General features: G+C 38.2%; 1 protein-coding gene across 1 annotated transcript in view; it reads right to left on the bottom strand.

The window, feature by feature from the left end:
* Window positions 1-21,538, bottom strand: part of ZZZ3 (zinc finger ZZ-type containing 3) — a 132,558-nt gene that overhangs the window by 80,307 nt on the left and 30,713 nt on the right. The window contains exons 2-4 of the mRNA XM_017877404.1: window positions 5,337-5,470; window positions 5,201-5,263; window positions 3,285-3,440 (exon numbers count right to left, since the gene is read on the bottom strand). The gene's annotated coding sequence lies outside the window, so the exon portion shown is untranslated. The remainder of the gene's footprint in view (window positions 1-3,284; window positions 3,441-5,200; window positions 5,264-5,336; window positions 5,471-21,538) is intronic.

Raw genomic sequence — 21,538 nt, 5'->3', positions numbered from 1 at the left:
AAATAATACTGGCAATAGAAATACTTTTTAAACACAAAAAAGAATCTGTTAATCGTTACTTTTCAAAATGCAATCCCAATTAAGGGCCTATAAACCTCTTCAATTATTCCAATAATCAGTAATAAGACTTCCTTAACCTTTTCTTTCCACACCAATCCGAATGGGAGCAAAATCTGCCTTGCAGTACAAACTTCTCAAAGAGAGACTATTTTGGATGAAATGAACCTATTATTAGTAGTACTAAGAACCTGTTTTTTATACATATAATTTTTGCTAAAAAATATCACCTATAAGCTGGTCGTGGTGGCTCAAGCCTGTAATCCCAGCACTTTGGGAAACCAAGGTAAGTGGATCACTTGAGCCCAGGAATTCGAGACCAAACTGGGCAACATGGTGAAACCCTGTCTCTACTAAAAATACAAAAAATTTATCCAGGTGTAATGGCGCATGTCTGTAGTCCCAGGTACTAGGGAGGCTGAGTGGGAGGATCACCTGAGCCTGGGAAGTCAAGGGTGCAGTGATGTAACTGCCCTTCAGCCTGGGTGACGGGAGCAAGGCCCTGTCTCGAATGAAAAAAAAAAAAAAAAAATCACATATAGTGAGGCCTATCTTACTTCACCATTCCACTGATTAAAATATGAAAACACTGATTAATGTGAAAGTTAAATAAAATATGAAAACACTGATTAATATAAAAGATTAAGTCTCTTTTCATTTCTTCTACACCCTAAAAATGCTTTCATTTCACTCAATAACTAGAACAAAGCCCTAGTTTTAGGATTCTCAAATTCTGTGCTATTGGGCTGTACTGAAAGAGAACTTGTTTTATAACAAGGATCCTTGTGGTACCTCAGACTCTTGCAACTCAATCATGGGCATCTCCTGGAAGCTTGTTAGAAATGCAGAATATGCCTGCCCCAGACCTACCAGTGAATTAGGTTCCTAGGTGATTCATGTATGTATTAGGGTTTGAGAAACACTGCCTTAGGCTACTGAAGTCAGACAGAATTCTACTAAGAGTCATCAAGTTTCAAACTAAATTAGACCTATTTATAATATATTCTTTAATTTCTTACTGGATCCTAATAATAAAAAAAAAATACATAAGGCCAAGGAAGCACCAAATGGAAGACTATAAAAATATCTTGCCTGAAATTAACATGTGATGTGCACTTGAGGTAATAAACTGGTTAAAATTATTAAGATCAGAGTTAAACAAAATTTTGCTAATCTTCCCTCTGATGAATTTTTTCTGTTCTGATCTTTTTCTTCACATCTTTTCTATTTTGGATAGGCATATATAAAAGGCACATACTTTCTATAATCATCTAATAAACTGAATGCAAAATTCAGTTAATAAAAAGGGACCAAAAATGTCTACATTAGCCAGGCGCGGGGGCAGGGAAGTGGGGGCACCTACAGTCACAGATACTCAGGAGGCTGAGTCAAGAGGATCACCTGAGCCCAGGAGTTTGAGAACTGCCTGGACAATGGTAAGAGCCTATCTCTTAGAAAATAAAAAATAAAAAGTCTGTATTATCTCAACCAAGTCTCAACATTGTTTTGTCATGCTTAGCAAAATATTATAGACTAAAGCAGTTGTTTTCCTCATTTTAGCTGCATCACAAAAAGTTTCTTAAGAATACAATGAAGCTTAGAGTACAAAATTGTATTTCTGCCAAATATTAAGGAATAAAAATGAACTTATTTACAAATTATCTCAGGAAATACCCCTGTTGGCTAACAAAATAAGAGGTATATGGTCAAAAACTTAGACAGCATCTGTCTGAAATTAGAAACGCAATCACTCTAGTTTTAGAAATAAGGGAAGCCATTAATTAACATATTCATATGGGCAAAATCCAATCTAACAACTACACTGGAGTTTTTCCTATACATTATCTACCAAATAATGAATAGTGGCACTTTCTAGAATACAGAGGAAAGAGAGTGTGGTCAGTAACTAGAATTAACCAGACTCCTTTCCTCTCTTCCCCACCTTCATGAATTATCATCCTATTGGAGGCCATATCTTAGAAGGACCAGTCAACCAAATTTCAACTTGTCCATTCATATTAAGCCCTGAATCCTACCTACGATTTCACATATCCTACCCACATATTTGCTGCTGAACTGCCCTCCCATAAATTTGAATCTACTGTTACCCAAATATAACTATAGGATTCTGAAAAAACACTCTTTGAAGCATTATCAGCTATGTTTCAGGTCATAAATTTCCAGCTCCTGTGATCGTACCTGTAGAACTGTATCAATAAGAACTAAAAGGAATAATAATTATTAAACAAAAAAGGCCCACCTAATGACATACTTCTCTAGCTATTTACTTAAGAGAAAGAAATTTCAAAAAGATATTTCAAAGACCTTGCCTATAAGCGTTTTTTCCCTACTATAATCACCAAAATGGTAAAGTTTATTTTGGGAATTGAGGAGCTGGCAATCTTCCATCACACCAATGTTCTAGCTAATATTTATTATCATAATATTTAGTTTTATTAAGTGAACAATTTTTAGTAAACTGGTCATGATACCAGTATATATTCATGTAGACAAACCAAAGTAAAAGGAAAAAAGAGCAAATGCAACTGGAAAGTGTTACCAATATGATTCTTTCTCTAGTTGTCTAGAATATAAACAAACTATTTAATAATGTTGAGGCCATTTTTGTCATGTAATTATTTTTAAGACAATACCTCAGCAGTGCAATTACCACCATATCTATAATGTTAAAAGTAGAAGCATAACTGGTAACCCACCCATGCAATTCAACTTAAGGTTCTTAAATAGTCACTTCTTTGAAGTCTGGGAACTCTATTATGTACGGTCTTATATAAAAAGACTTGTTAATTCTTTCTCATTAAGAGAAACTGATAAATGACAGATGGTCGGTAGATTGGTAGGTAGGTAGGTAGGTAGGTAGGTAAGCAGGCAGACAAGCAGTCAGACAGACAAAAGTAAATGAAGACACACTTCAAAAGACAATCGGGAAAAGGAAGTCAAGGAATTTCATAATGCCTCCTGAGTCAAAAATTCCAACATAATCAGTCACTTCATTTATACCCCTGTTGAAAAAAAAAAAAGGTGGGGAGGAATATTTCATTCCTAACCCATTCCCTGTAGCTCCATACTTCTGTAAACAGCTAGCCAAACTACAATTTGCCACACAGAGGATGTATGGAAAAATAACAAATCTCCCCATCTCAAAAAAAAAAAAAAAAGAAGTCAAACTATAGTTGTCTTCACTACTGCAAAACTAAATAACTTACCTGTACAACCAAAGATCTATCATTGTGGAAATATAATCTCTTTTCCTTATATCCTGAAGGAGTTGGAGCTATGATCTAGAATGGAGCTTAAGCATCAGGGTTTCAGACTCTCTCAGCTTCAGCCATGGAGAATACTAGAACCTCCTAAATTTCTTTCTTTAAAATAAAATAATGAAAAAAAAGGATTAAAGAAGATGATGAACGTATGCTAATAGATTTACTCCTTCTATAAGAAGAAGAAATAAAGGTACAGAATCTGTTCACAGTGACATCTTTCATGCTTCTTGGTACTCCGTAGCCTCGAGGATACTAAGAAACTGAAACGGGACTTTTAGAAATCATCAAAAGCAAATCAAAAAGATCCTGAAATATACCAAATCCTTACAACTCAATATTAGTTTGAACTGAGTCAAAATGTGACTTGCTCTTTTCTAGACACTGCTGTAAGGCAGTATTTTTTGGCAGTGATCTAAAGATTGCCCTTGAAAACATTTCTCATAACAGAATTTATAATATCATCTCTTACTCTGGTCCTAAAGGACTTTCCAAATTCTCGATATCAAGTATACATAACCATTTAGGTTATGCATAAAAAAATCACACAAATAACCAAATCTTCTATACCCATAGGATAACCTGGATGCTTATTAAAGTGCTACAAAATTCAATTACAAAAGGACATTTTTATTATTTTTGGCATATGTATTTTTTACAAGAACAAGAACAACAAGGATTTTCCGGTTTTAGTACCCAATTCGCCAGATAATTTAATTAATCTAATCACATTTCATTTCTTAGAACGGTCTGGTTAATTTTTACTTTATAATAATTTATTATGATATCTTTTTCAAAGAATGTACAGGCCAGGTGCAGTGGCTCACATCTGTAATCCCTGCACTTTGGGAGGTCGAGGCAGGTGGATCACAAGGTCAGGAGTTTGAGGCCAGCCTGGCCAACACGGTGAAACCCCATCTCTACTAAAAATACAAAAACTTTAGCCAGGCATGGTGGCATACACCTGTAATCCTAGCTACTCAGGAGGCTGAGGCAGGAGAATCGCTTGAACCTGGGAGGCAGAGGTTACAGTAAGCCAAGACCGCCCCATTGTACTTCAGCCTGGGCAACAAGAGCGAAACTCAGTCTCAAAAAAAAAAAAAAGTACAATCTGGCTAAATGGGTTACTATGAGTGCCCATCCGAAAACAAGGAAGACGACTAAAACAAGACCAGTAGATGTTTATGATAGAAACTGTCACTTTATTATAAGCATAAAACTAGATATTATAATAATGATACATTTTGGGGGAAGTATTACAACTTAAAGACTGATATAATTACAAAATCTTGTAATGACTAGGCAGACTTACTGCCTAGTAAAAGTAGGTTACTGCTCTATTCAGCTAGAAAGGGAATAGGGCTAATAATATCTAATATCTATAGATGCCATCTCTCCCAAACATGCCCTGGAAATGCTTTAAAAACCACTAGGTAGGAAAATTGTCTAATAACCATTTAATACTACAGTACACTAAGAAATGTTCTAAGTTAACATGGGGAGAAGCTCAGTGAAAACATGATCCTACAAAAAGTAACCCTTGACTTGAAAATCTACTCTTTTTATAACAGACTCCAAGTGCCAACTCCTTTGTACCAAACACTGAAGCGTTTCACAAACATGGCAAAACATTATATTCTACAGTGTGTGATGGTAGCAGCAATCATCAAAAGCAAAGAGCATCTACAACTTAAAGTATATCTCTGAGCATACTGGAATGTGCCCTAGTGGCAGTCTATCAAGTTCTAACCAACCACTTAACTACTCTATTTGAATAGAGTTCACTATAGGAACATTATCCACTACGATATTTAGCAGACAAGAACATCTGCAACTGTTATTTTCACAGAGCTGATACTTACAGCTGAGCTCTATTGGCATTAAGATAGACAGGATCCTGCAGTGTTTTGTAAAAGCCTGATACACTGAAAAAGAAACTTCAATCAATTACTTCTAACTAAACCCCACTTGGCCTTAATTAAGATTACATTTTCTTACCTTTTAAAAAGCGTTTCGCCTAGTATTTGATCCCCACGCGTCTGTATTTATCTGTCATCACTGTTAATTGTCCATGTTACACTGAGACTTCAGGTATTATTTATTTATATGGTCGTACTAGAACAACTTGATATCTGTGAAGGGAAACCATAATATAATCACTATAGATGTGTTACGGTTTACAAATTTGTGAATAAAAGTGGTAATATTTCCAAACACTTATATAGCACACTTCATTTTCTACTAAACTTCACAAATAATTCCTTACATTTAGCTGTGAAATATGTGTCTTCAACAAACCAATATGATTGGCTAACACTTCCAAGTTCTTCTCAGAGAGCACCCACATACAAGTTTTCTAAATTTAAGTCTAAACTTAAATCCTTACAAATTGAAGAGCTCCTCAGGTACCTTTTCTTACTACCAAGATAGATATATGTCATTTTCCTTAAGTCTACAATTGCTCTCCATTAATACAAAAGTACTTTTTTGTGTATTTTATATTTTATGGAATAAATCTATAATGCTTAAAAACGAAGTAAAAAAAGATAATGACTGTCCTTTAAATGTCACTTTAAACATCTGATACCATTCTCAAGCAATTTTGGAAGTAAACAGAAAATAAATGTTATTTAAAATAAACTGAGATATAGGTGCACAAACATTCCTTAAAGGTAAGCTTCTTAAAACAGACTTGGTGATGATTACAGGTCTGAGAAATAGATACACACACTTATAGTGATGACCAAAAGCACTGTACAGAATTTTAAATAATTTTAACCAGTTTATCGGTGAAAAAAGAGCTACAAAAGAACGTTCATTCATACATATCAGAGAAAGCAGCGTATGAATGGCATTCTAAAACATTTCATCATGCTGTACCACTCCACTACACAGTAAAAAGTACAAATCTACATGGAAAATAGAGATAACCTGGCGAGGCATGGTGGCTCATGCCTGTAATCCCAGCACTTTGGGAGGCCAAGGCAGGAGGATCCCTTGAGCTCAGGCATTCGAGACCAGCATGGGCAACATAGTGAGCCCTCTTCTCTACAAAAAAAAATGAACAAAATTAGCCAGGCGTGGTTGTGTGTGTCTGTAGTCCCAACTACTTGGGAGGCTGAGGTGGGAGGATCATCTGAGCCCAGGAGATTGAGGCTGCAGTGAGCCGTGATCGTGCCACCGCACTATAACCTAGGCAACAGAGTAAACCCTATCTCAAAAAAAAAAAAATTTTTTTTTAATGTAAATGCAGATAACCTTACACATGCTTTCTGGATAAAGTTATTAGGAATGACAACCATTCAGATATTCTCAGTGAGAAGTTTCATTAACAATAGAGCGATTAAAAAACTATTGTCTATCCTCAAACACAATTCCTTATTCGTTTTCAAACATTAAAAATATATAAGTAAAACCATAAAAAAATTAACACTTTGGGATGACAAGGCAGAAGGATCACTTGAGCCTGGGAGTTTGAAACCATCCTGGGCAACAAAGTGAGGTCTCATCTGTACAACAAATAGAAAAAGGTAGCCACGTGTGGTGGTGTGCACCTGTAATCCCAGCTGCTAGGGAGGATCCTTAGAGCTGCAGTGAGACCTGGTTGCATCACTGCATTCCAGCCTGGGTGACAAAGAAAAAAAAACACACACACAGATCTAACTAATGTTTAGGTTTAAAAATTGTCATGACCTCTCTTGTACCAAAAGCAAGGAAATTAAACTAGCCAAAACTCTTGTAGCCCCTATACTGTGTTCTTCACTTCATTCAATATACATTTCAAACTTAAGCATTCTGCAAAACTGTTATATGCTTTCTGCAGCAGAAATACTTCTTTGAATTATGACAATACACAGTAATTTTTTCATTTGAACTATTTAACTACAGTAACTTACTTCTAGAAGTTTAAAAAACAGCATTTTGTCATTTAAGAAGCATACAAAATGGAAAGCAAACTATCTAAGTCCTATTCCTAAAGCCATCTTATTTATTCCCTTGGAACAGAGCTTTGCTTGTTTTCATGTACTAATAAAATTCATTGACCATTCAAGTGTTCCAAAAGCAAACCCAAAACCAATCTTCACTGAAAGAATTACTCTTCCTACTTCTTGCAGTCTTAACACTGGTACTACTGTATTAAATAGATTACATGATCTCAGATTCACAGCACACATGTAATCACTTCAAAAGACTACGTAAATCTCACTAGAAGATACAGCTCTAGTGATATAACCAGGATATAAGCCACACAACTTACTATTAAAATAAAACAATGAAGTTCAAAGCTAACCACAATCCCTAAATTTTTGGGCAAAATATTTTTTAATTTTATAAGAGCTTGGAAAAAATTTAAAAGGAAGGTCATACAACAGAGTCATATTTATTACCTGATTCTTGTTGTAAGAGAAAATACCACATATGGGCACTATACTATGATTTTAAATGATTTTATAAGAAAGAGACATTCAATTCAATGTCAGTTGTAAAAAGCATTAAGATACGGTCAAAGACACAAATACCTTTCTTTTTTTCTTTTTTTCTTTTTTTTTTAGACGGAGTTTCACTCTTGTTGCCCAAGCTGGAGTGCAATGGTACGATCTTGGCTCACTGCAACCACTGCCTCCTGGATTCAAGTGAGTCTCCTGCCTCAGCCTCCCAAGTAGCTGGGATTACAGGCGCCTGCCACCACGTCCATTTAATTTTTGTACTTTTAGCAGAGATAGGGTTTTGCCATGTTGGTCAGGCTGGTCTCAAATCCTGACCTCAGGTGATCGACCCACCTTGGCCTCCCCAAGTGCTGGGATTACAGGCATGAGCCACCACGCCCAGCCCAGAAACACCTTTCCTAGATAATTAAGCTTTCACAGTTACTTGCTATAAAGAGCTGAACCAAATTTTCATTTGGTACAAATTATTATCAAAGAAGAGTTTTATTTTTAAGATTATTATCAAAGAAGAGTACCTTTATAATTTAAGATTATTATCAAAGAAGAGTACCTTTTTCTGGCTCCCTAAATTGCTCAGAACCACATGTTCAGTGTCTTGGATACCTTCTATAGATTTTCAAAGATAAGCCTATTTCACAGTCAGCAGAAAGATAGTAGGAAGAGTACAGGATTTGGTGGGGGAGACAGAAATGTGATTCTCTGTCATCAATAATTATTTCACCACAAGCAAGTCACTTTGCCTATCTGTGCTTTATCTATAAAACGAAAGACATATCTGCCTACTACCTCTCAGAGTTATTGTGAAGTTTGAAAAAGATCACATCTGTGAAGTACTTCAGGTTACTGACTCCCAAATTTTAGTGTGTCTAAGAAATACCTGGACCCAATCACCTCTTAAATTAAGATTCAGAAGGCCTGAACACAAATGCATAAATTTTCATTGTCAATTAAGCACTTCAGGTCACTCCAACGTATGGGCTCCCAATGATGATCATACTTTGAAACAACTACATCAGTTTCTTCTAAAACACTATAGTGTTTGGGCTGGACACGATGGCTCATGCTGGTAATCTCAGCTCTCTAAGAGACCGAGGCAGAAGGATCACTTTGAGGCCAGGAGTTTGAGACCAGCTTGGGTAACATGGCAAGACCCTGTCTCTACAGAAAAAAAAAAAAAAAAATGCACACAATAAATTAGTGGAGCATGGTGGTGTGCACCTGTTGTAATCCTAGCTACTCAGGAAGCAAGAGGCCTGGAGTTAGAGGCTGCAGGCTACAGTAAGCTATGATCACACCAATGCACTCCAGCCTGGGCAACCAAGTGAGGCCCTGTCTCTAAAAAATTAATTAATTAATTAAAAGAAATAAAACTTTAGTGTTCATAAGCATTAAATCTAGGTACATGTTCAAAATACAAATTTCTAGCTAGGCGCAGTCACACATGCCTACAGTCCCAGCTACTTGGGAGGCTGAGGGAGGAGGACTGCTTGAGTCCAGGAGTTCTAAGTTGTAGTACACTATGTCAATCAGGTGTCTGCATTAAGTTTGGCATCAATATGGTGACCTCAGGACAGCAGGGGACGACCAGGTCGCCTAAGGAGGTGAGAACGGGCCCAGGTCGGAAACACAGCAGGTCTAAACTTCCATGCTGATCAGTAGTGAGACTGCACCTATGAATAGCCACTGCACTCCAATTTGGGGAAAAGAGACCCTGTCTCTTAAAAAAAAAAAAAAAAATAAGAAGAAAATGAAATAAAATACAAATTTCTAAACCTCATCCTTAAAAATCCAGATTTAGGCCAGGCGCAGTGGCTCACGCCTGTAATCCAATACTTTGGGAGGCTGAGGCGGGTAAATTACCTGAGGTCAGGAGTTCGAGACCAGCCTGGCCAACATGATGAAACCTGTCTCTACTAAAAATATAAAATTAGCCAAGTGTGGTGGCGTGTGCCTGTAATCCCAGTTACTCGGGAGGCTGAGTGAGAAGAACTGCTTGAACCTGGGAGGTGGTGGGTGCAGTGAGCCGAGATCGCACCACTGCACTCCAGCCTGGGTGACAAAATGAGACTCCATTTCAAAAAAAAAAAAAATTTCAGATTCCATAAACTTGGAATGGAGCATACAATCTTCATTTATCATCATTTAGGAGATTCAGATGTAAATGAGTTATGATACACCCTTTTAGAAATCCTAAACTAGATTCTTCCTCCTAAATATTTCTCAAATTGTTCCTACCTCTGTAGTATCATCATCCATGACCAACCTTAGGCTGTCATTTGAATTCACCCAAATGCCTTCTAATTAGTCTCTCTACTTTAAGTCTTTTTTTTCTCTCTCTCTCTGAGACAGGGTCTCACTCTGTTGCCCAGGCTGGAATGTAGTGGCTCAATCACTGCTCACTACAGCCTTCAACATCCCAGGCTCAAATGATCCTCCCACCTCAGCCTCCTAAGTAGCTGAGACTACTGGTGCATGCTACTACACCCAGCTAATTTTTGTATTTTTTGTAGAGACAGGGTTTCACACCATGTTGCCCAGGCTAGTCCTGAACTCCTGGGCTCAAGTGATCCTCCCACCTCAGCCTCTCAAAGTGCTGGGATTACAGATGTGAGTTACTGCGCCCAGCTCTGCTTTCATTAAGTCTTATCCTTTAAAAATGCATGATCTACAGAATGATATGTCATTCTCCTATCTAAAACTCTTCCAAAGATTTATGCTTCTTGCCAAGATAGAATAACAGGCATGAAACTTATGCTCCAACCGGAAACAACTAAAAATCTGGACCAAAAAAAATGTATGAAAATTATTTCTGACAAAAGAAACCAGACAATACAGGACAGTGATCAATGAAAAAGAAAAAATAAATGGGGCAAAGACTACAATTTACTTACTGGAGAATTTCTCCAGTTTACTTACTGGAAAATTTCTAAGCTGCAGAGAAAGGAAGGTGTCCCAAGCAAGCTCAGTGGTTTTCTGGAGTTAAGATAATGAAGTGAGGAGTTTAGGGGAGGCCAAGGTAGCTACAGTCTCCCAGAACATAGTGCCACAGAGGAGAGAGCAGAAAGGAGAGGCAAGGTCTCAGATAATCTGCAGGGGACCTCCTTAAATTTTGAGCTGAGTACTGATCAGTAAAACAGGGAAAGACATCCACAGGCAAGAGTATGCCAGAAAACATGTAATAACTGAAGGGTAGGTGGTATGTAGTTTCTAGTTTATAGGGTTACTAATGTTTGTGGTATATAACTTCCACCACAGCCAATTTCAAGCTACCAACATATCAGTGAATGAGAATCTGAAAAAAATACATGGCAACACATTATGCATTACATAGTGTTTCTACCATAAGAACATAATAAGGCTGGCTGCAGCAGCTCACATCTATAATCCCAGAACTCTGGGAGGCCAAGGCAGGTGGATCACTTGAGGCCAGGAGTTCAAGACCAGCCTAGCCAGCCAACATGGCGAAAACTCATCTATACTAAAAATACAAAAATTAGCAGGGCATGGTGGTGCACACCTGTGGTGCCAGCTACTCAGGAGGCTGAGGCATGAGACTAGCTTAAACCCGGGAGGTGGGAGGTTGCAGTGAGCTGAGATTGTGCCACTGAACTCCAGCCTGGCCAACAGAGTGAGACTGTCTCAGAAAGGAAAAAAAAAAAAAAAAAAAAAAACCAGGACCCAATAGATATAAATTACCATGAGTGCATAAAAATAGCAATATAAAATAATATAGTTACATGAGGTAATGAGTTTTGAGCATTTACTATCTTTGTTCATAATAAGTGATTTAATTATAAGTTTATATAATTTAATTCCCTTAAGAATTAAGCTAGCTCACAAATTTCCTGATATTTTAACAATTGGCTCTCATGAGCCAGCTCAAGTATACCACCACACGTGGTTCACATAGTCGGGAATAACTGGTTAACCTACTAGCCACAGTAGAAAACCTCATAATTCGTGGGACATAAAGTACAATGCTCAGTACCACACTGCATCAGTAGTGGTGCAAACTGAGCTCTAAACTAAAGACTATTCTGGTCTCATCTAACAAAGAGAAAAGCAAGCCTCAAAAGGATAAAGCCATTTCCAATGAACTCCACTGTGTCCCAGAACAGAGCCCAAGAATATTTATGGGAATAAAAAAAAAAAATCTAGCACCAAACAAGGTAAAATTGAGAATGCCTGGAATCCAATCAGAAATTACCAAACAGGCCAAGTGTGGTGGTTCACGCTTGTAATTTCAACACTTTGGGAGGCTAAGGTGGGCGACTGCTTGAGCCCAGGAGTTTGAGACCAGCCTGAAACACATGACAAGACCCCATTTCTACAAAAATTAGCCAGATGTGGTGGCGCATGCCTGTAGTTCCAGGTTCTTGAGAGGCCATGGTGGGAGTTTTGCTTGAACCCAGGAGGCTGAGGCTGCAATGAGCCACGATCATGCCCCTGCACTCCAGCCTAGGTGAGAGTGAAATCTTGTCTCAAAAATAAAAAAAAAATCATATGAAGAAGCAGGAAAATACCACTTAAAATCAGAAAAAGCAATCGACAGAGAAAGAACTGTACACGACAGTCACTAGACAAGAATATTAAATCAGTTATAACTGTAGTTCTTATGTTCGAAGTGGTAGATGGACATATTAAGCATGCTAAGGAGAGATACAGGAGTCTTTTTAACGCAAATTGATTCTTCTACTTAGAAAAATACCAAGTTTGGAATGAAAAATATGCTGGGATTAGACACTGAAAAGAAAAGGTCAATCAATCTGACGTCATAGCAATAGAAACCTAACAGATAGAAACAAGAGTGGAAACAAAACCATGAATGAGATGTAGAATATCATCAAAACGCCTATAACATGGGTAACTGAAGTCCCCAAAAGACTGAAAGAGAAACAGAAAAAATATTGGAAGAAATGATCCCAAACTTTGTAAATAGGATGGAAATGACGAATTCACAGATCAAAGAAGCTCAATAAGCTGGGCATGGTGGCTCAGTGCTATAATCCCAGCACTTTGTGAGGCCAAGGAAGGTGGATCACTTGAGGTCAGGGGTTTGAGACCAGCCTGGCCAACATAGTGAAACCATATATCTACTAAAAATACAAAAATCAGCCAGGAGTGGTGGTGCGTGCCTGTGGTCCCAGCTACTTGGGAGGTTGAGGCACAAGAATCACTTGAACATGGGAAGCAGAAGCTGTAATGAGGTGAGATTGCACCACTTCACTCCAGACTGGGTGACAGAGCGAGACTCCATCTCAAAAAAAACAAAATACAAAGAAGCTCAATAAACCCAAGCACAAGAAACATGACTAAAACTACAGTAAGCCAGCTCATAACTAAACTGCTTAAAAGTCAGTAATATAAAGAATATCTTAAAAGCAGAGAAAAACAACACACTACAGGCACAGAGAGGAAAGTAAGAATGACAGCAGACTTCTCGGTGGAAACATATGCCAGAAGACGGTAAGGTATGTCTTTGAGGTACTGAAAAAAACTGTCAACCAAAAATTCTACTCTCAAAAAAATGTGCTTCAAAAAATAAGGCAACATAAAAATTATTTCAAACTTAAAACAGTAAAAGAGCCCATCATAGACAGACATGCATTATACGAAATGTTAAAAGAGGTTCTTTAGGCAGAAGGAAAAGATGCTAGATGGAAGTCTAGATGTATCCAAAGGAATATAAAGCACCAGAAATGGTAAATATTAAGATAACTATAAAAAACTTTTCCTGGCCGGGTGCAGTGGCTCATGCCTGTAATCCCAACACTTTGGGAGGCCAAGGTGGACGGATCACCTGAGGTCAGGAGTTCAAGACCAGCCTGACCAACATGTAGAAACCCCATCTCTACTAAAAATACAAAATTAGCCGGGCGTGGTGGCGTATGTCTGTAATCCTAGCTACTCGGGAGGCTGAGGCAGGAGAATCACTTGAACCTGGGAGGCAGAGGTTGCAGTGAGCCAAGATCGCACCACTGCACTCCAGCCTGGGCAACAAGAATAAAACTCCGTCTCAAAAAAAAACAAAAAAACAAAACAAAAAAATTTTCCCCTTAGTTTTAAACATAAATAACTGATAAAAAGATACCAATATACTGTACAGTTTATAACATAAATGGGGGTAAATGTAATAGCACAAATGTGGGAAAGGGGACATACAATGTAAGATTCTTATACTACATGTAAAGTTATATAACAGCACTTCAGGGTATGCTATGATAAATTAAGACGTATACTATAAATTTTAAAACCACCACTAAAAAGCAGATGAACAGAGAAAAAGTAATAGTTAAACAGCTAACAAAAGAAACAAAGTAAGAACATGTTTTAAAGACTCAATCCAAAGGACAGCAAAATAAGAGAAGAAAGGGAACAAAGAGCACAAAGAAAAAATAAAAAGCCAATAGCAAAGTGATAGATTTAAACTTTATCAAAATCACTTTCATACAGCCATTTCAACTGTAAATAGTCCAAAATAGTTTCAAGCAGTTTAGTTATTTGGAAGCAGTTACTTGGAAGGAATAACAAAAAATGAACATAAAAAGATTCAAGTCATTTAAACTGTGACCACAATGAAATTAAATCAGAAATCAGTGATTAAAAAAATACATCTCAAAAATCCTCAAATATCTGGAAATAAATAATATGCTTCTAAATGACCCATTAAGTCAAAGAAGAAATCAAAGGGAATTAATGTAGCATATCAAAATATCTGGGGAGCAGCAAAAGCAGCATTTACAGAGAAATCTAAAGCAGTAAACATATGTTAGAAAAAAAGGAGGGTCTCAAATGATGTCAGCTTCTACCTTAAGAAACTAGAAAACAAAGGATACTATAATCCACAGAAAAAGAAGAAAAAATAATAATGAGCAGAAATCAATGAAATAGGAAACAAAAAAGCAATAGAGAAAAATCAATGAACCAATAGCTAATTCCTTAAGAAAAATCAATAAAATTGACAAATCTCTAGACAGACTCATCAGGAACAAAGTACAAATTATCAACATTAAGAAAGAAAGAAGAGATGTTGCTATAGTTTCTATAGATGTTTTAAAAGATGGTTCTATAGATATTTTCCCAACAAGGGTACCAAAACAATTCAATGAGGACATAATAATCTTTCCAACAAATGCTGCTAGGACAACTGGATATCCACCTACAAAAGAACGACACTGAACCCCTACCTCACACCATATACAAAAATTAACTCAGGATGAACCAAATGTTCTTGGATGATAATGTTCTTGCCAAGCATCGTGGCTCACACCTGTAAACCCAGCACTTTAGGAGGCTGAGAGAAGAGCATAGCTTGGGCCCAGGAGTTCGCAACCAGCCTGGATAACACAGAGACCCCATCTCTACAAAAAATGAACAACATTAGTTGGGCAAAGTGGTGTGTGCCTGTGATCCCAGCTACTTGGGAGGCAGAAGTGGGAGGATCACTTGAGCCCAGGAGGTTGCACTGAACCAAGAACATGCCTCCGCACCCCAACCTGGATGACAGAGAGAGATAATCTGTCTTTAAAAATAAAATACGCTGACAAATCTTTGTGCAAATAGGTGCAATTCTTTGTGATCTTGGATTAAACAATAATTTCTTACATATGATGCTAAAAGCGTAACTAACAAGGACAAATGTGTGATTCCACTTACTATATGAGTTTACCTAAAATTGTCAAATTAGTAAAAACAAAAAGCAGAATGGTGGTTGCCAGGGACTGAGGGAGGGGGAAATGTCAAGTCATTGCTTAATGAGTTATAGTTATGCAAAATGAAAAACATTCTGGAGATGGACCATGGTGATGGTTACACATTATATGAGACTGCATTTAATGCCACTAACCTGTAAACTTTAAAAATGGTTAAAATGGGGCCGGGCACGGTGGCTCACACCTATAATCCCAGTACTTTGGGAGGCCGAGGTGGGAAGATCACAAGGTCAGAAGATCAAGAACATCTTGGCCAACATGGTGAAACATGTCTCTACTAAAAACACAAAAATTAGCCGGGAATGATGGCACACACCTCTAGTCCCAGCTACTCTGGAGGCTGAGGCAGGAGAATCGCTCCAACCTGGCAGGCAGAGACTGCAGTGAGCCAAGATCGCACCACTGCACTCCAGCCTGGGCGACGAGAACAAAACGCCATCTCCAAAAAAAAAAAGGTTAAAATGGTCATTTTTATGTTACATATATTTTGCCACAATTAAAAAATAAAATTGAAAAGCACAAGCAACCAAAGAAAATACAGATAAATGGGGATCATCTAAATTAAAACCTTTTGTGCTTCAAAGAACTCAAGAGAATAAAAGATAACTCACAGAATGGGAGAAAATATTTGTGATCATCTATCTATAAAAACCCTTACAACTTAATAAAAAGATAAACCTGTGGCCGGGCGCGGTGGCTCAAGCCTGTAATCCCAGCACTTTGGGAGGCCGAGATGGGCGGATCACGAGGTCAGGAGATCGAGACCACCCTGGCTAACATGGTGAAACCCCATCTCTACTAAAAAATACAAAAAACTAGCCGGGCAAGGTGGCGGGCGCCTGTAGTCCCAGCTACTCGGGAGGCTGAGGCAGGAGAATGGCATAAACCCAGGAGGTGGAGCTTGCAGTGAGCTGAGATCCGGCCACTGCACTCCAGCCTGGGCGACAGAGCGAGACTCCGTCTCAAAAAAAAAAAAAAAAAAAGATAAACCTAATCTAAAAATGGGCAAAAGACTTAAACAGATATTTCTGCAAATAAGACACACAAATAGCCAATAAGCACATGAAAAAATGCTCAATATCATTAGCCCTCAGGGATATGCAAATCAAAACCACAGTGAGATACTTAACACCCACTAGTATGGATATAATAAAAAAGACAACAAAAATATATGTTGGCAAAGATGTAGAGTTATGTGCATCCTCATACACTGCTGGTAGGAATGCAAAATGGTGCAGCTGCTTTGGAAAATTGTTTGGCAGTTCCTCAACAAGTTAAACATAGAATTACCATATGACCCTAGAATTCCATTCTTAGGTATACACCCAAAAATAAAGGAAAACATATGTCCACACAAAAACTTGCTCAAAATTGTTCATAGCAGCATTATTCATAATAGTTATAAAGTGGAAACAACTTAAATGTCCATCAACTGCTGAGTGAATAAACAAAACAAGGAATATCATATCAATACAATGAAATACTGTTAAGTCATATAAAGGAGTGAGGTATTGATAAACACTGGAACATGGATGAACCTTAAAAACATCATGCTAACTGAAGGAAGTCACTCACAAATGTTACATATTGTATGATTCCCATTTATATAAAATATCCTGAACAGGCCAGGTGCAGTGGTTGACACCTGTAATCCCAGCACACTAAGGGGCCTAGACAGGAGGATCACTTGAACTGCAGGAGTTCGAGACCAGTCTGGGCAACATGGTAAGATCTCGTTTCTATAAAAAATTAAAAAATTAGCCAGGCATAGTTGCACATGCCCCAGCTGCTCAGAAGGATGAGGCAAGAGGACTGCTTGAACCTGAGAGTTTGAGGCTGCGGTGAGCCATGATCGTGCCACTGCATTCCAGCCTGGGCAAAAGGGTAAGATTCTGAAAGAAGAAAAAAAGGAGGGGAGGGGAGGGGAGGGGAAGCAGGGAGGAAGGGAGGAAAGAGAGGAAGGGAGGAAAGGAAGAAGGGAAGAAGGGAGGGAGGGAGAGAGGGAGGAGAGGGAGTGAGGATGAAGGAAGGAAGGAAGGAAGGAAGAAGGAAGGAAGGAAGGAAGGAAGGAGGAAAAAGAGAAGTGATTTGCAGAGATGTGGGAGGGAGGAAATAGGAGAAAGGTAGTGGCTATAGGTATGGGGTTTTCTTTTTAGAGTGATGCAAGTTTTGTGCAATTAGTCCTGTTGTATGGTTGCCCTATTTGTAAATATACTAAAAATTCATCGAATTGTACACTAAAAGGGTGATTTTTATGGTTAAGTGTCTTATCTCATTTTTTTTTTAAAGATAAGAGAATAGGCCAGACGGCGATGGCTCACCACCTGTAATCCCAACACGTTGGGAGGGCAAGGTGGGCGATCACCTGAGGTTGCGGTTTGAGACCAGCCTGCCCAACATGGGGAGAACCCATCTCTACTAAAAATACAGAAATTAGGCAGGGCATAGTGGCGTATGGGCCTGTATCCCAGCTACTCGGAGCTGAGGCAGGGAGAAATCACTTGAACCTGGGAGGCGGAGGTTGCAGTGAGCCGAGAATCACGCCACTGCACTCCAGCGTTGGGCAACAACAGAGTGAAACTCTGTCTCCAATATTATATATATATATATATATTATGTATATTATATATTAGGACATTACAAAATAACTTCATGTCAATAAACCTACTATATTAGATGAAATGGACAAATTCCATGAAAAACCGCCAAACTCCCCAAAACTCACTCAAGAAATTATTTCTTAAATATCCTTAAAGAAGTGAAGTTGTTCTAGGTAAAACTTAGCAACAAATAAATTCCAGGCCAAGGTGAGTTCACTAGTAAATTCTGACTATGCCACTTGATATACATTTAAGGAAAAAATAATCCTAATTCTACCCAAACTCTTCTAGAAAACTGAAGAGGAAGATTTCCCAACTCATTGCATGAGGCCAGCATTAGTCTAATTTCAAAACCAGACAAAAAATTACAAGAAAATTGAACTACAAACCTATATCACTTATAAACATAGATGCAAAACTCCAAACAACTTTTTAACAAACCAAACCTAATAATATTTTTTAAATAATACACCATGACCAAATGGTGTTTATCCCCAAAATGTTAAGACTGGCTTACATGGACATAAGGATGGTTCAATGCAATTCACTCTATATTAACAGACTAAAAAAACAAAACCGAAAAGAAAAAAAAAGAACATAAGATCATCTATACAAATATAGAAAAGAGGTTTTAACACCAACCTAGCATCCCTCTACGGTGACAGAATGCAGATCAGTAATCAGGCGATGTGGGAGAGGTGAGAGCAGCAGTAGGGAGAAATTAGAAAACAGTATGAGAAAACTTTGGGGACATGAATTTGGTAATAATCTTGATTGCAGTGATGGTTGCACAGTATATACATTTATCAAAACTTATAACAAATTATATACTTTAAACATTTACAGCCAGGTATTCCTCAATAAAGTTGTTTCAAAATAAATCCAAGAAACAAAACACTTTCAAAGATACAAGTTAAAATCTAAGCATCTTAATGGAGATACAAATTGTATCTGGCCTTTCCATCTCTAATTCTACTCTAAATCTTCCCCAGCAGTTAACCAGATCTAAATTTCAATCTCATATCACAGAGGTTTTCAATCACAGCAAGTATCAGAATCACCCATGACATTTCAGAAAAAAGAAAATAGGAGTTTCTCATTCCACAGGTCTGGAATTCAGTACAGCTGTGATTTATTTTGTCTTTTTTTGAATTGAAACGAAGTCTCGCTCTGTCACCCAGGCTGGAGTGCAATGGCACAATCTTGGCTGACTGCACCCTCCACCTCCTGGCTTCAAGCAATTCTCCTGCCTCAGCCTCCCAAGTAGCTGGGACTACAGGTGCCCACCACCACACCCAGCTGAGTTTTGTATTTTTAGTAGAGATGGGGTTTTACCATGTTGACCAGGCTGGTCTCAAACTCCTGACCTCAGGTGATCTGTCTGCCTTGGCCTCCCCAACTGCTGGGATTACAGGCATGAGCCATTGTGGCTGGCCATTTTTTGTCTTTTTAAAATTTTTTATTACTTTTAACTTTTCTGCTGAAAGACAGTATACATAAAGAGAAGTGCAAAATAATAAAACTATAGCTTGATGAACTATCACAAAATGTAGAGGTATGTATTATTTAAAAGTTCCAAAGATATGATGAACAGCCAAAAACGATTACCTCTGTCCCAAACATCTTTCCCTTCCTTGCTCACCTACCATTTACCTTGTTCTTTAAGTCACAAATCAGACGCACCCACCTACTTCAAGAACCTGTGTCCCCAGGGAACCCTGTTCATAGCTCTTACCATACCACTTGCCTTTAAAAAGTGTTTTTTTTTTAACTTTTAAAGGTAAGAATCCTTAAATAAATTATGTCCTGGGAAAAAAGAAAGTAAAGCTACTCTAGTTAAAAGCAAGGGTAAAGTGACTACAAGATAGTAAGCTTGCCTACCCTCCCTCAAACTATTCCCCCACCAGGAATTTCAAGATTACTATTTACTACACTAATCTATTCACTTGTCTGTTTCATCCATTAACACTGTTTTGTAGCAAAGCCTATCTTATTTTTCATTTTCTTTGTGCCTAGAAAACATTCATTAAACATTATTATTTGGACATTATTCAAACTAAGCATGGAGAATAAATCAGTAAGGTTATAAAAAAAAAGTCTGAAGGGGAAGAGTAGCTGTACAGGCCTTGAAATAGAAATGGGCAAAACTGGAACAAGGCCAATGAGGCTGAAACCTAACAGACAAAGGGAAAAAGTATCATAAAATGAGCTTTTAAGTAGACAGATGCCAGACCATAAATGGCTCTCTAAGCTATAGCAGAAATTTGATGGGTTTGTTTGTTTTGAGATGGAGTCTCGCTCTGTTGCCCAGGCTGGAGTGCAATGGCGCGATCTCGGCTCACTGCAACCTCCACCTCCCAGGTTCAAGCGATTCTTCTGCCTCAGCCTCCTGAGTAGCTGGGATTACAGGCATGCACCACCATGCCCGGATAATTTTGTATTTTTAGTAGAGATGGGGTTTCACCATGCTGGCCAGGCTGGTCTCAAACTCCTGACCTCAGAGGATGACCTGCCTGCCTCTGCTTCCCGAAGTGTTGGGATTACAGGCGTGAGCCACTGAGCTCGGCCTTGATCAGTATTTGTTTTATGTTTCTTTTTAAGTTTTATCTGGATTATTTATTCTATTGAAGTAAATGATGAGAATGACACATAATCCAACATACATTTTTAAAAGATTATTCTGGCTGCTGTGTGAATGTGAACTCAGTGCATAATGGGAGATGAACAAGAGTACAATAATAAATGTGATCAAAGCCAGGTACAGAGGCTCATCATGCCTTAATCTCAACATTTCAGGAGGCAGAGGCAGGTGGATCACTTGAGCCCAGGAGTTTGAGAACAGCCTAGGCAACATGGCAAAACCCCACCTCTACAAAAGATGCAAAAATTAGCTGGGTGTGGTGGTGCACACCTTTAGTCCCAGCTACTGGGCAGGCTGAAGTGGGAGGATCACTTGAGGCCAGGAGGTCAAGGTTGCAATGTACTATACATAATTGTATACTATACATAATTGTATGTGCCATACTGTAGTGCAGTTTACTTTGCACCAGCATCACCACAAACACATGAGCACAACATTACAGTACAACTTTATAACAGCTACCACATCACTAGGCAATGGGAATTTTTCAGCTTTGTTATAGTCTCATGGGCCCACCAGGGTATATGCGATCTGTCATTGACCAAAACCTAATTATGTAGTATTTGTCTATTCCACTCGCAACTAACCACTTACTTGCTGCGACCTGACAACCATTTCTTACTTGTGAAATTGGCGGGGGGCGGCGGGGGCAGGGAAGCATTCCTACCAAACAGAATTGTCCTAAGAATTAACTGAAATAAATCAAGTAGACTAGCCCCGGCACATAGTACAAAAATCAACAAATGAAATAATGATTGCCAGCATTTATTATGTGCAATATACCACATACTATATTATA

Source organism: Rhinopithecus bieti, unplaced genomic scaffold, assembly GCF_001698545.2.
Source record: "Rhinopithecus bieti isolate Rb0 unplaced genomic scaffold, ASM169854v2 scaffold_10654, whole genome shotgun sequence".
Lineage (NCBI taxonomy): Eukaryota > Metazoa > Chordata > Mammalia > Primates > Cercopithecidae > Rhinopithecus > Rhinopithecus bieti.
The sequence above is the reverse complement of the archived record's forward strand: the minus strand, read 5'-3'. Positions and strand labels throughout refer to the sequence as shown.